The sequence below is a fragment of the Chelonoidis abingdonii genome, chromosome 1, assembly GCF_003597395.2.
Source record: "Chelonoidis abingdonii isolate Lonesome George chromosome 1, CheloAbing_2.0, whole genome shotgun sequence".
In the NCBI taxonomy this organism is placed as follows: domain Eukaryota; kingdom Metazoa; phylum Chordata; order Testudines; family Testudinidae; genus Chelonoidis; species Chelonoidis abingdonii.
Genome location: NC_133769.1, coordinates 315,569,543 through 315,585,479, shown reverse-complemented (window position 1 = coordinate 315,585,479; position 15,937 = coordinate 315,569,543). Strand labels below are relative to the sequence as shown.

Here is a 15,937-nt window from a genome sequence, read left to right as displayed (position 1 = left end):
ATATCGAATTTAGCGCTACTCCTCTCGTCAGGGTGGAGTACAGAAATCGATTTAAAGAGCCCTTTATATCGATATAAAGGGCGTTGTAGTGTGGACGGGTACAGTATTAAATCGATTTAGTGCTCTTTAAATTGATTTAAACGCGTAGTGTAGACCAGGCCTAAGGCCTTGATTCAGCACACTCTCCCTGTTTAGCAAAACACTTCAGCACATGTTTGAGCGTTTTGCTGAATAGAGATGGAGTTAAGAAAGTTCTTATGCTTTGTTAAATTGGAGTGCACCCACCATGATAAACATACTGTGTTCTCAGTGTGCCTTTTTGGTTTTGTTTTGTCTTTTGTCCCTGCACTCTGCACAATACCCTTCAAATAGCTTCATAAAGACACAGATTTTGAGATGGCAAGGTGCCATCACAGAAAGACTTAAATTTAATGCTTTTTTTTTTTTTTCTTTTGAGGAAAACAGTGCATGAGGAGAATAAGCATATTTTGAATGAGCAAAAATCCATCAGTAGCCTAGAATCAACTGTTTGCTTCATTCTAACTTATTTCGAGTAGTTACACTTAGTAGGAGACTCCTTGCAAAATATCAAATTATGTCAATTAGCAGGTACAGTCAAATAGCTATAAAAATCAAGGATAACACATCATAAGATGTATTTTGTATATATTCATAATGATAACTTACCACAAAAATAAGGTAGTACGGATGTGCTTGAAAATGTAACTACATCGATTATGTAAAAATGAAGTTATAGTAATATGAGCCTTCACTATTGTTGTTTGATATCGAATCTTTGAGAAATTGAGAGAGACCACTAGTTTACTTTTTTGTATGTATGTTTTACTATTTTATTACATAATCAGCTGTTCCATAATTTGCTTAGAGGATGGTGTAGTTTCTTTTGTAGTTATAATGTTCATTATAGAATATCCTTACATGCTTTACAATTCTTTTAAATACTTTCATTTATGCATTCTGTATGTAGTTTAATAAATATCTCTAAAATATATTCCTTTTTAAGTACCATTTTATTTAAAGGTCATCTGTAAATGTAGTAATTCTTCTAAAAATCGAATCAATGACCCAAATAGAGTGGAATATATTTGATATGTTGTTATGGTAAAATTTATGTCTGTCTTCTGCAACAGTGCTGGAGCTTTCAGAATTGAGATTGAATTGTCACTTAGAATAATATCCACAACATCGAACCTTCATGAACCTGCAAAAGAAGAAAACAAAAATTTTGACTTGTTAATGTGCAAACTGTCCCGGTTACATTTTTTTTCTTTGGCGTTTAGCCCCTGCTAAAGTGGTTAGGTTTTCTGTTTCCAGGTGTTATCACTCATATCATATAATGTCCATACTGGTCTGATTTATTTTCCATCAGTGTCAACTGACAGGTTAGGCCCCAATCTTGCAAACACATGCAATCTTAACTTTAAGCATGTGAGTATTCCCACTGAACCCTGTTAGACTATTTATATGCTTAAAGTTAAGCATGTGGGTAAGTGTTTGCAGTATCAGATCCATTTTGTTTCTTTTACAGATATTCTAGGCTTCTTGCCTGCCTGGAAAGAACAAGTATTTTCATACCACCTGGTTCAGACTGACTCCTCCCCTTCCTTTTGCAACCAATTTGATTCCGACCTCTGAATCAAGCAGTCAGACATAGAAAGTTCGATCAAAAGTTCTTACGCTTTTTTTTTTTAACGGTTTTATTTGTTGTATATTATCTTAGGAAATATTTAAGATCGAAGAACACAGAACAAAACAAGGAAAACAAGTGTGCAATTATACTCTGCAGATGAAGGGTACAGGGATTGTTCTGTCTGTGAACAGGTGGCTTCATGTGGCACACAGAAGGAGAGATTCTCTTGGCAGTGTCTTCCCAGCCTCTGACAAAAAATATGACACCTCTGACTCAGAATTAGAAGGGGAAATCTGCCAGTTAGCATACGCTCCTTAATTTATGGATGTTCCTTAACGTGTGGGTTACTTTTTCACCAGTAAGGATCTGGTATATCCATGCCAGTAATTCTTGGAAGATAGTGAAGAACAGTCATCTCATTCTGAAAGAATTTGAGGTGCCTTACAATTTATTATTCATATTACAAGAAAGGCCCATATAATATAAAATTCTTACCACTTCATTTAAATCTAGGAAGAGAGGATAATTTGAATTGTCTTAAATACTGAATCTAAAGTTTAAAACAGGGAGCAGCTTTCTAAACAGTTGGATGCAGAATAGGCTCAAAAGAATCTATTTCCATTTGAAAGCACTAGAAATCTGTTTTGAAAGCTTTGGAGCTGTACAGTGCTTTTAAGAGTTACACTGTTGTAAGATAAGTTCTATGATTTTATCTAACATCTGAATCTTAGTCCCAGGGCCTTTAAGTTAAGTTCATCATTTCAGTCCTATACTAACTGACAGTCGACTTCTTGTTAGGTAACTTAAAAAGGCAGAATACATTTATTTCTGGAATTTTGTTTTTGAACATTGTTTACTAAATAATGACTTTTTGAATGGTTAAAGTAAATTGCAAATATTTGGTTTAGCGCTACAATTCCCTTGAGGTAGATAAGTGCTAGCCTCATCTTTCATTTGTGAAAAAGTGACCCCTTCCTCCCCTTACCCTTCTGGAGTAAGAAAGATAATCCAGAATTTAATGATAACTCCAAAAATGACTCTGCATCCTCAAGGGAAAATGCCTCCGAAGGAGAAGACTGCCATTTACTTAAATGAATGAGTCTCATGTACGGTTAAATACTTTTATTTAAAAAACAAAACAAAACAGCTGTTAATTGTCAAGAAGAAGATTCATGACCATTCTGATGTTCAGGATTGTGGATATTTACTAGACCAGGGGTCGGCAACCTTTCAGCAGTGGTGTGCCGAGTCTTCATGTATACACTCTAATTTAAGACTTCGCGTGCCGGTAATACACTTTAATGTTTTTTAGAAGGTCCCTCTATAAGTCTATAATATATAACCAAACTACTGTTATATGTAAAGTAAACAAGGTTTTCAAAATATTTCAGAAGCTTTATTTAAAATTAAATTGAAATGCAGGTCTTATTAGTTAGTGTGATCCTTGCCCTTGCTTTTCCTTGTTGAGTTTTCCAATGACTGGTGACACGTATTTGGATACTTTAAGCTGCACATAGGCTTCTGAGTGATCAGTTGCTAACCAGCTGGAACCCCAGATTGGCAACTGAGGTGAGTGGAGCTGGTGGCTTGTAGGACTGAGCAGGGCAGGAAGCCTGGACCCTGTCTGGCAGGGGGCCTGCACTGGAACTCCAACCAGAAGCAAGTTGAATGGGGCTGCGGCAGGGACCCTGGCTGGCAAGGGCCAGCAGCCAGAACCCCAGAGCGGCGGCGGGCTGATCGGGTCAGTCCGCTCAGCTCTGGGGTTTTGGGAGTGGGCTAAGCGTCTCCGTCCACTCCTGCTCTGGGGTTTCAGCTGCTGGCTCCTTTCCAGCAGTGGGGTTCTTTCCCCCAGGCCAGCAGTGGGAACCCCAGAGCAGCGGTGGGCTGAGTGGCTCAGCCCGCCACACTCTGGGGGTTTTGGCCACTGGCTCCTGCCAGCCGGGGTCTCAGCCTGCTGCCAGCCTGGGGTTTTTTCACCCAGGCTGGCAGCAGGCGCTGAATGGGACCATTGGCGGGACCCCAGCTGGGAAGGGGCCAGCAGAGGGTACCCCAGAGTGGTGGCGGGGTGAGCGGCTCAGCCCGCCCCATGTACCGTCAAAAATCTGATCACGTGCCACCTTTGGCACACATGCCATAGGTTGCCAACCTCTGTACGAGACAATGTTTGGTAGAGCTGGGAGTAGAACTTGGATCCTCCTGACATCTAGTCCTGTGCTGTAGCTATTAGATCATACTTCCTCTGCTTAATTTTTTTGATATTCAGATTAATTGTTGGAGATTTCACTTATAGTACTGAATATTGAGCCTAATGCAGAGCAGCAGGATACATTTAGCATTCTTGTGCTCTTTGCAGAGTAAAAGGAGTGATGAAGTTCCTATAATCTGGTAAATCTACTAAGAAAATTGTGGACTTTTTGCCTAGATGACTCTAGCTTCAAAAGTGATCACTAATTACAATAGCAATCAATACTGTCTGCCTCAGAATACAGGAGTAATGGGTAACTGTTCTGAGAACCAAGCTTATGGCTGTTTCGTGAACAAAATGCTCATATATATACATTTTAGAAAGTAATCTTTCCCACACACATTCAACTGCAAAATAAAAGGGTCTGGAATCAGAAGTAGTTCAGATACAGACATAACTCTATCTCCACAGACAACATTGAATGGATTACAGAAATCCAAAATGGATTAAGAGTCTTCTCCCATGGAATATCTAAAACTTCTGTCCAAGTGTCAAATTAAGGGTACTATAATAATGCAGTTATATTATGTCAAAGTGACCAGCAAATATTAGGGGTTCCTCTGCTTTTGACTACCAGGCTTCCTTGTCTGTGCATTGGATCAGTGATCCTTTAGATACAAGTAATGGGTGACCTTTCCCTTCAAGCCTTTTGGCCTCCTGAACACTTATGAAAATTGTGACAGTAGTGACATCAGGTCATAGAAGAAAAGATAGCACATTATCTCTGTTCTGGATGGCTGGCGCATAAAGACTACCTTTTTTCAGGACACACAAAGAGAAATACATAGGGTAAAAACATTGTTCCAGGGACTGGGAGTTAACAAGAGGCCAACCAGTCCTTTTGTGCTTTCTGGTTCTCGCTTCATGGCATTTTCTCTACTTGAATCCTTGGAAGACACACCCAGCTGTGAGGACCAAGTTTGCTGGGGTTCATTGTTCTGTGCTAAGGTCCAATTTTTGGCTTTTCACCCAATTGTATATCAGACCTATGCAGCAGTATACTACAGAATGACAACTTGAAGAGGCTTATGCTTCCATACAGTATAAGCTTGTATCTAATATAGTGATTGAAAAAGTAGCATACCCTGAAAGATTACTTGCTGCAAGATTTTGACTTGATATAGACAACATACCAATCTGACTAGATGGAGTGCTTGCAAATCAGTGGAAATGCCCAAGAACAAAGCAAATTAGAAGGGCAGTCTGTTTAATCTTGCTTATCTTACTTCCCAGCTTCCAGACACTGCTGTGGTGTATGCATTTAGTACCACGGGGCCTACAAAGCAGGGTGTTACACAAGTTATGAGTTTTTCTTTGGGACAAAAAGCCTTTACTCAGGGTTTTGCATATCACGGATAGGGAGTGCAAAGGCATATTGACAGAACACAGAGTCATTGCACATTGGTAGAAGGAACCTCCGCAAATAATACTTTGAATAATAAACTACTTCCAAGGACTATGCCCAAGCTTGCAATCTTTGTCTGGACAAAAAAGCCAATACTCTGGATGTTTCCTTGATATCATTGGATCTGGTGTATGCTACCTGACATTTGGTGGGTGGGAGAGGCAGACAAACCTCCAGAATCTGCAGTTTGACTTAAGCAGCTATGGTTTTCAGATGTGAAGTAAATTAGAGGCTTACACCCAACCCTGCTCACTTTAGTGTCTGGTCCACATATAAGAATATACTAAAAGGCTTGTGGATGTCCAGCAAAGTACTAGCTATGTTACTAGCTTCTAAAGAGAAACCACAGGATTTGGAACATATCAATTACTGTAGGTGAAAGTATCAAACAAGTCTTCTCTACTATGCATTCTTGAATTTTTGTACAATGAATTTGACCCAGAGCAGGATGTTGTTCCCATCTCATACCAGACTTAAATTGTAGCCCTTAGGATGTTTTACACTAATATGGATCGGACCCTTCAGGTTCATCTCCTCTGGAAAAAAAATCTAAAAGTTCAATCTGTGGTTCTTCCTTGGAACAGAATAAAGTGCATCTGCCTAGATTCCTCTTACTCCTTTCTGTGAACTGAAAAAGAGGTAGAGTGTGTGTTGAATTTTGGCCCTAGCAAGCTTGATTGATTTTATTTATTTAACTACAAGTATTAAGAAAAGTCACAATGTGAACATTGTAGAACAGTTAGGAAGGGATGTTAAAGTAATTTACTGTATTTAATCTTTATGTGTCTGGTTTTAAATTGACAAAGTGAATGAGGTAATATCTTTTATTAGACCACTTCTGTTGGTGAGAGAGAGACAACCTTTCAAGCTCACACAGAGAAGAGTTCTTCCCTTGACCTAGCTGTTGCTTCTGGGAGAGTTGGACTTACTACAGTGGCACAGCTGCAGTGCTGTAGCATTTCTAGAGTGGACATACCCCAACAGTTTAACTTCCACTGGCTTGCCCCTCTAAATTGGAAAACAAACCACCTCTTTAAATGAGTGGCTTCAAGGGCATCTCTGGCAACATGATTTTATTAGTCCTACTTCCAAAGGATGGGGTTGGCGGAGTTATGGGCCTTTGTGTGGATATCCCTGACTTCCAGCAGATCTCGGAGACTTGAAGATTCTGGGGCCTAAGCCTCTGGGTGGTTCTTGCAGAGTGTGATGCACGCTTCTACGTCAACTCTCCCCACCCAAAAAAAAATTCCAAGGAAACATCATAAGTAGAAAAATGGAAGCTTCCTGTCCCTTCACAGTTGATGATGTCACCTTATGTTGAAAAGATTTTTAACTTACCAGTTCTCAGCCTAAAAATTGTTTTTAGAAAACGTCATATAGAAAGGTTCTGCCAAGACTTTGTTATGAAGAGTGTAGTGTGACTTCAGAGTTGAGTAAATACCTAACATAGTAAAAACCTTCAAAAGTCTAACAACAAGGCAATTAAATTGAATTTGGCCAGTACATGATCATTAATAAGAAATGTGTTTTCAAAGGAATCAAATGTTTGCAGTATTTAGCTATTTTGCATGTTTCTTTTAAACTCATGCCCATTGGCTACCAATTTATTTATTTGGTTTAGTGGAGAACCCCTTTGCCCAGGTAGGATTAAGTAAATTTATTTTATGAGTGGTCTGTTCCCTGATCTGCATCAACACTGTAACTCCTAGGGTGAAGGCTTTCTATTTCCCCTCCCTTCCCTTCCTCAATGTATGATTAGCCCAGTGTCTTCCGGTAGAAATTTACTGCCATGGCACAGTATTGCAGTTAGGTGCATTTTGGTTTTATTTTCAGAGAGAGACTATATATGTAGTCCGATCTCCTGTATAATCCAGCATTAGTTGCTGTAACAGGATAACTGAGTAGATGCACCATTGGTCTTTGTCAGGGTGACAAGTTTTAAGACACCATTCTTAAACACCAGAAAATAATGGAAACCGATTCTAAGGCCTGTCACTATCTACCATTAGGAGTGCTTTGCTGGTTTATACCAGGTGAACTGGCAAAACCTTCCTAGTAAAGATACAGTTATATCTTGTGCCAGTTTCCTGATCAGTATAAGCACTTTTATATAAATGTGTGCCTATACTAGAGCTTTCACCAACAGAGCCACGTTGGCTAAAAAAAAAAAAAAAGAAAAATCACACTCCTAACTAACATAGCTATGCCAGCAAAGCTTTCTACTGTAGACCTGCCCTGATGCTTCTAGGAGGCAAGTGGGTAACGGAAAATGACATGCACACAAATATTTTCTGTTCAAAAAAAAAAAAATGGAAAAATTTTTCTTCACTACGTCTCCTTTGCCAGTGATTCTGTTCCATGTGAGACATTGTGTTCTTGCTTTTTCCTCCCAGCGCTCAATTTGAAGTCATGGACCATTCCATCTCAAACTACTAAAGGCCAGGTCTACATCAGAAACTTTCAATAGTATAGTAACATCAATTAGGGGTGTGTGATATTTGACACTTCTATAACAGCAAAAGCCCTAGTATAGACATAACAAGTGCTATTGCCAGTATAGCTTATTTTATTTGGGAAAGTGGTATTAATATACCAGTGAAAATACTTTTGCCAGTCTAAGCAGTGTCTAGAGACTCTAGAATAGGAGAGTTTTTTCTACACCTTGTCTGGTGTAGAGTAGGCCTGAGTGAGAGCCAGCACTCCTATTAACTTGTGGGTTTTTCCTAAAGGGATTGGGGTACTTAAACTACCACCTCTCCCTGTGCCCAAGAGTATCTCTTGTAAATGCTAATCTGCTATCCCTTTTGAGATATGACCTACAGTTTCTTGTTCACCTCTTGAAACTGACAGTTGTACTTAACCTAGATTTTTACTTCTGGTATTGTTAAAGGTGACCTTGAAATTATAGCAATATCAAAAAGATTTCCATTCAGGGGAGAGAAGAAACATAGTTTTGGGAATTTTTAAAATTTTCTTTTAATGTCAAGATGAACTGAAGTTTGCACATTAGAGACATCAAACTTAACTTCTAATCAGAGGAGAACTATTCACAGCATTTAATTAGTTTGATAAGGATCTGAAATTTGGACTAGAAAGTTACTATGTGCTAACTTGACAGGAACAAGGTCTAAAGCTGACTTTAATTGTATGTGGAATATTGGTCCACTACTAAAAGTAGATGTTAATGAAGGATTTGTAATGTATTAAAATAGCTGATGTCAATACTGTAAAATTAATGTTAAAGTTAAACAAGAAAATGTGAGGTTTGACTTACAACTTATGCTTTCATTCCTTTGATGTTTTGTAGACACCTTGGGCTAACGTAGCAGCACATAATGGTTTGTGGGTATTGAAAAGGTGCAGGCCATATTGTGCTGCCTCAAAAATACAAGGATTTCATCCTCCTGAAGAGAAATGTCACATCAATTAACTTGATCCTGATGTCAGCGGTACATTAGCAGCACGTAAATATTGGCGTTAACTCTGTAAATATCTCCAGTATTAACTGTGCTGCTGAAGTAAAGTTGGCCATTCTCTGCAAATGATCCTAAGGAAGTATGTTGATGTCATCCGACTTACCTCCTGAGTGTATTAATTCAGGTTGTTTAAAAAAAATAAAAAGTTAAAAAATCTTATTGTTCTGTTCTATATTTTGATCAGTCCAGTACAGGTTTTTAGAACCACATAGAATCTGGCAGTAAATCTAGAACATTTCCTTGAACATTAATTTATTATAGGAACTGTCTCAGACTACAGCCTTCTTCATAAACATTTATGAACATTTTGTCCACATGATTATTATACAAACTTACATTAGTTTAAATTTCTTCATGATTTTAATAAAGCTAATGAGATTAGAATTGTTTTGTTTTACTTTCACAGCACTTCTATACCATTACAAATTTAAAATATATTTTGTCAATTGTTCTGCAAGTTCATCAGCTACAGCTAGAATGATCTCAGAAATGCTTTTGAACATAAGTGGCAGTGAAATGTTAATTATTCTGATATTATTTCTCACATTTATAGTAGCTGTAAATATGAAAATAGTTTTAAAAGTATATTCTCTACTGTTGATTGCAAGATAACTAAGGTTCTCATCATCTACTAAAATCTTTCTTCTTCAGAGGAGTATTGCATTGAGACAACTGAATCTGGCACAGTAAGGATGGAAATTACATGGGTTTCTTTCCTTTTCTTACATACAGCTTCTAACTGTGTGGTGAGTCAAATGTAGACTTCATTGGTTATGTAAATGTGTCACTAATTTTAGATACAGTCAAGATCTGAAAGTGTTTCCTTTATGATCTTTTCTTCACTATCATGACTCAGTATCACTTGCTAGATCTAATTGTATTAGCCCTATTACATTATACCATTATAAATCATTCTTGTCCTCAAACCATACTGGCTTACGTTTTAACTTATCTCCACTGGAGACTTGCCCCAATTCAGGCCTCAGTGGCCAGCCACCAGTGTGGCTGAACAGATGCAAACCTGTAATATAGCTTAACAGCTTTGCCCACCTACAACTTTTTTTCACCGCGTACAATTTCAAAGTGTAGGGTCTGCTGTACTGGTACAAATCACAACTTTGCTTGTCTATAGTATGGGCTTGCACTGGTGGACCTTACTACAGTGCTGTTCACCTGTGGCTGAAATTTTCAGTTTAAGTAACACTGGACAGTCTTGGGGAATTATCTTTCACTATCAGGAAATGCTCAGTGTGGGTTGCCTATTAAACACTTCAGTGTAAGTAGTTAGTATATCAAGTTTACAGGAATAAAAGAAACGGTTAGTTAATTGGTGTAACCCCATTTGAAACTAACTCAAAAAAATTCACTCTAACCAAACCTTTGAGTGTCGAGGTGTCTGTCTTGTGTCCCATCTGAGGACATTTTGCCAAAGTGAGGCTCACTATCTGGTGTATGTTAGGTACCTGATTTAGAACTAGACAGTTTTCCTACTGGGGTTTCTTCTATCAGCAGTGTGCTGTGACATTTACCATAGGAGACTTTACACATGCATTCCAACAGTCAGAATCAACTTTTAACTTCTATATGAATCCCTGCCTAAGAAGGTCATTCTCTAGTAGGAGGCTTGTTTTCTTGAAACTCTCCTTTCTGCAAAAGTCACTGATATCGCGAATATACTGCAGCCCAGGCTGTCAAGATGGTTGATCTTGTAGGCCCAGTGTCTTAATATTTCTGGCCTCTGTTGGAGGACCATTATGAGAGCTGATGTGAACCCACAAAGCTGGTTACAGGTATTGCATGTGGCAGCTTCTCTAAGTGCATTTGTATAGCTTTGACATCGAAACTGGAGAATTTAAAGAGATTGTACTAGTGAGCAGAGTCTGGATGGGAATCTAAGGATACCAATATCCAGTTGGATGGAAACAAACTGTGCACATACCATTCTCTTTCTGCTGAACCAAGAAACTATGAAAAACACCTGCCAGTTTGCAGTGTTTTTTACCCTAGTCTTCATCCTCTGCATAATCATAGGCTCTGTAATAGAAATGTCACTGACACTTCCCTTTATAATCAGTTGCTTATAACTTTGGCAAACTTTAACCATTTGGGTTGCAATTTTCCACTCAGGGTCTCTGCCACATGTGGATTTTATTTTTCCCTCCCAGCTGTTTCAGAGAACACTAGGGAAAAATACATTGTTTGGCCTATGTTTAAAAAAAAAATGCTGGCAATCTTTTCCTTGAAAAAATCTCTAGTGCCCTGTGCTTTGGAGCAAGGATTCCAAATTTGAGTGTGTGATGGTCTTTGTGTCGGATGTGTCTTTGTGAAAAATCCACACACATTTGGCCAAGTTATAAGTCTGTGAAAAACTGTACTTTGCACATGCTTAAGTAAACTTCTTAAATTTTAGCTGCTAACTTCCCCAAAGATTTTGTGTCCACTGGGCATGCTCTGGCCCATAGGTGAGCAGGGCTTTCTGTGAAAGTTTAGCTCTCGGGCAGCTGAAATGAGTGTAGGGAGCCTGTCACTCCTGTGCTTTCAGAGACAACCCCCTTGCTGGGCCGAGGCAAGTTGGAGGAACAAGCTGCCTGATTCAGATGCAGAAGGGACAAGAGCCCAACCCTACAGGAAGAGTAGATGGGAACATGGGGGTGTGGGTAACAGACTGAGACAAGGGAGAGAAATAGTGGAGGGACTGAGACATAGCAGCTGGGATTGGGTGGGCAAGGAGCTTGGGGGAGGAATGGGGAGGGCAGAGGAGGGGAGGAGGGATTTTGAAAAGGTGAGACTAGGATGGGGCGGGCAAACTATGGTCCATGGGCTGGATACGGAGCCTGCTGGAGCATGGAGCCCACTGCCTTCCCCTCCCACAGGGGCTGCAGGGACGTGGTGCTGGCTGCTTCCAGGAGCAGTGCGGGGCCAGGGCAGGCAGGGAGCTTGCCCTGGCCCTGGTGTGTGCCGCTGCCACCCTGGAGCCACTCCAGGTAAGCAGCACTGGCCCAGAGCCTGTACCCTGAACCCCTCCTGCACCCCAACCCCCACCACACACCAACCTGCTCCTGCAGCTCTGCCCTGAACCCCGTTGTACACCCCGCACCTCTCCTGCACCCCAACTCCTTGTCCTGAGCCCATTCCTGCATACTGCACCCCTCCCACACTCCAACCATCTGCCCCAGCCCTACATTCATGGTCCTGCATGCAATGCCCCCACCCAGATGTGGCCCTTGGGCCAAAAAGTTTGCCCACTCCAGACCAGGATTTGCTGATTAAAGAACAATGAGTCTGTGGAGTTTGAACTGGGACAGCATGTAGTAAAGAAGATCCAGGACAGGGACAGATTGGAGGAGATGGGCAGAAGGAGGCAGACTGTGGGGATGGCAGAAGAGTCTGTGCCTACTAGAGAACACTCCCCTCCAGAGCCTGAAATGGAACCCAAGACTCTTGGAATCTCATCAGTTCTCTGCTGTAAGCAAATATCTGTGTAACCCACTTGCAAAGTAGCCCATCCACTCCTTGTGCAGGTCCACATAGATGATGACAAATTACTATTGCTGTCAGTTACTCCATTAGCTCAAGTGGCGGAGGATCTTTGCATTGAAGCTAAAGTTTCCAACTCTGCTGATGCCCTGCCTGGGGGTCCATATGATATCACCTGATGGAATTTCTATTTTTTTAAAAAACCTAGTGTTCCATGTGTAATTTCCTATGTTAAAAGAACATAATTAAAGTTAGTCAAGCACTCAAAAATTGGGTAATGCCAGAGTTAATTGTGCCTGTGCCCACTTATTGCAGAAGTTGAGAGGTGTGTAATATTTGTAGTACTAGAACCGATAGAGCTAGGTTTGGCCATAACTAAAGCTCTTTGCCTTCCCACACCCCAATTATAGGGGAAGGAACCACTAAGTCCAGGTTACAGTTGATTGCTGGGGACAACAAAGGAGAAAAGAGAAACAGGAGTGAAGTTAAAGATTGAAAATCTATGGAAACAGAGCAGAGAATCCCAGAAAGCACCCACCACTTTTCAAAGGCATCCAAGGAAACAGTGGACACTGCCCAGAGAAACTCCACCTGGAGATGTGAGCAGACAAGGGACAATAAAAAGGCCCCACAATTGCAGAGCACCCCCCACCCCATCCAGCTTCCTCCTCTTGGAGTGATAGATGGCCATCTTGGCCAGTGTCCAGAGGATGTTGACAAGGAGGTCCCATGACTTTGTGGGGCCATAGATGAAGTGTACATAAAGCAGGAGACGTGGGGGAAAGGAGCAGCCAGAACCTCAGGAGGGTATCAGAAGAATTTGTGAACCATGCCAGTACATGCCTGTGCTTATAGCTCCATGTAGGAACTGCCAATTAACATTTCTGGTAGGCCATGGAATTACAGTGGAGTACAGACAGGCCCACCAGGATTCCTCACCCTCCACTGGTGGCAATAGCTTCCTCCACTTGGTGTTGGATGGGACACAAGGGTGAGGAAGTGAATGGTATGAAGAATGAATGCTTACAGATATTCTCTGGGCACAGCTTGGAGGCAGACCTAGGTGGCATGTTGGAGGCAGCTGGGGGGGGCTCGTAGAGCAGGGGCCCGATAATGAGTTCTGGAGGGCCAGAGATGAGGGGGTGGACACAAAGCACACTCATGCAGGACCCATTCAAGGAAAGTCAGAATCAGGAGCCAAAGCTGCCCTCACTTCCCAGAGCACACAACATTGGAGACACAGGGTGGGCAGCCTCATGCACTGGCCGAGCACCACAGGGTCCACCCAGTGTCTCAGATCAATTCTGGTGGCACCAGCCAGAACTATCCTTTGGAACACCAAGGGTGACACCACCACCTGAACACAGAGATGGGAGCTGTGTGTAGCAGGAGTTCTGCAGCACACCGTGGAACTTTTATTGCATGGGGGTGTTATTGTGTGGCAGGCTAGTGTGCTGTATATTTACATCCCAGCTTACTGTGCACTGCCAGTGTAGACATGCCCTCACTCCCTGTGTGATTCATCTCCTGGGTGTGGTACACAGCATGGCAGTTACCTGACTTAGAGGTATAGGAAGGACCCTGCATTAACTTGATTAGCTGTTTGCTAATTTGAGGAGTCCCTAGTGAAAATGCTGATCAAAACCCCCACGCAACAATTGAATGGGTCTTTTGGTTCTGTCCCACACTCCAGCATATATCCTATGTTGCTAGTTACTCGTTATTTATTATGTAGTTATCAAATAAAACTTTGTAATATGTGTTTTGCATGAATTAGTTAAATATATTGTAAAACAATATACCAAAGAGAAGCTGAAACATGAACATTGCCTTTATGTTGTAAAAAGTTTAACACTGTGTGGCAGGTGTTCTTCATACTGTAATGCAGTTCTATTTGTAGAACATGACAAATGGAATGGGCAAGATAAACTGAAATGTTACTATTTATTTCTTATGTATAAGATTATTGTAACAATGTTTTTAAAAGTGCAAGATGAATTCCATACATGTGTTCAGGGCGTAGCAGACTGTTGGGAACCAAGTGTTTCCTCTTTTTATACTCCCTTATAATTTATAATGGCTGCACTATATATTTTGAGTTTTTACAATACTTTCCTCATTGCCAGATAGTTTGGGGTTCAAAAATAAAATCACAAAACCTCTGTTAAATGTGTTATTGTTTTGGTTCTTTAAATAAAAAAAATTGTTAGTATTCTGTATTTCAGATTTTTACTAGGCAAGAATATTTTCATACCTGAATTTATAGTAGATGACCCTGAAAATGTTTAAACTTCTCCCTTGATTTGCTCTACATGCTGAGTATCCTCCAAAATAAGGAAATGATGAAGTCTCTCCATCTGATTCATAGATTCTCGGACTGGAAGGGACCTCAAGAGGTCATCAAGTCCAATCCTCTGCCCTCTAGAGTCTAGACCATCCCGGATAGACATTTATCTAACCTACTCTTAAATATCTCCAGAGATGGAGATTCCACAACCTCCCTAGGCAATTTATTCCAGTGTTTAACTACCCTGACAGTTAGCAACTTTTTCCTAATGTCCAACCTAAATCTCCCTTGCTGCAGTTTAAGCCCATTGCTTCTTGTTCTATCATTAGAGGCTAAGGTGAACAAGTTTTCTCCCTCCTCCTGATGACACCCTTTTAGATACCTGAAAACTGCTATCATGTCCCCTCTCAGTCTTCTCTTTTCCAAACTAAATAAACCCAATTCTTTCAGCCTTCCTTCATAGGTCATGTTCTCGAGACCTTTAATCATTCTTGTTGCTCTTCTCTGGACCCTCTCCAATTTCTCCACATCTTTCTTGAAATGCGGTGCCCAGAACTGGACACAATACTCCAGTTGAGGCCTAACCAGTGCAGAGTAGAGCGGAAGAATGACTTCTCGTGTCTTGCTCACAACACACCTGTTAATGCATCCCAGAATCACGTTTGCTTTTTTTGCAACAGCATCACACTGTTGACTCATATTTAGCTTGTGGTCCACTATAACCCCTAGATCCCTTTCTGCCGTACTCCTTCCTAGACAGTCTCTTCCCACTTTGTATGTGTGAAACTGATTTTTCCTTCCTAAGTGGAGCACTTTGCATTTGTCTTTGTTAAACTTCATCCTGTTTACCTCAGACCATTTCTCCAATTTGTCCAGATCATTTTGAATTATGACCCTATCCTCCAAAGCAGTTGCAATCCCTCCCAGTTTGGTATCATCTGCAAACTTAATAAGCGTACTTTCTATGCCAATATCTGAGTTGTTGATGAAGATATTGGTAAAAATCAATGAGAAATGTTATAATATTGACTCCATCTCTTAATGTACACTTTGGAGAATTATTCTGTAAACTCTGAAAAGAGTGAAATTGGTAGTACAATAGAACCTCAGAGTTACAAACATTTCGAGAATAGAGGTTTGTAACTCTGAAATGTTTGTAACAAAATATCATTGTTCTTTCAAAAGTTTACAACTGAACATTGACAATACAGCTTTGAAACTTTACTATGCAGAAGGAAAATTTTGCTTCTAACTACCTTAATTTAAATGAAACAAGCACAGAAATAGTTTTCTTACCTTGTCAAGTTGTTTTTTTAAACTTTCCCTTTATATTTTTAGCAGTTTACATTTAACACTGTAATTTTTTTTTCAGAGCTTTTTTTGTCTTTGCTGCCTG

The 15,937-nt window shown here is 40.4% G+C and overlaps 1 long non-coding RNA gene across 1 annotated transcript in view; it reads right to left on the bottom strand.

The window, feature by feature from the left end:
- Positions 1-1,012: 1,012 nt before the first annotated feature.
- LOC142046110 (uncharacterized) overlaps positions 1,013-15,937 on the bottom strand; it is a 28,437-nt gene continuing 13,512 nt past the window's right edge. Inside the window, exon 3 of the long non-coding RNA XR_012655032.1 lies at positions 1,013-1,222. This is a non-coding gene — a long non-coding RNA (uncharacterized LOC142046110). The remainder of the gene's footprint in view (positions 1,223-15,937) is intronic.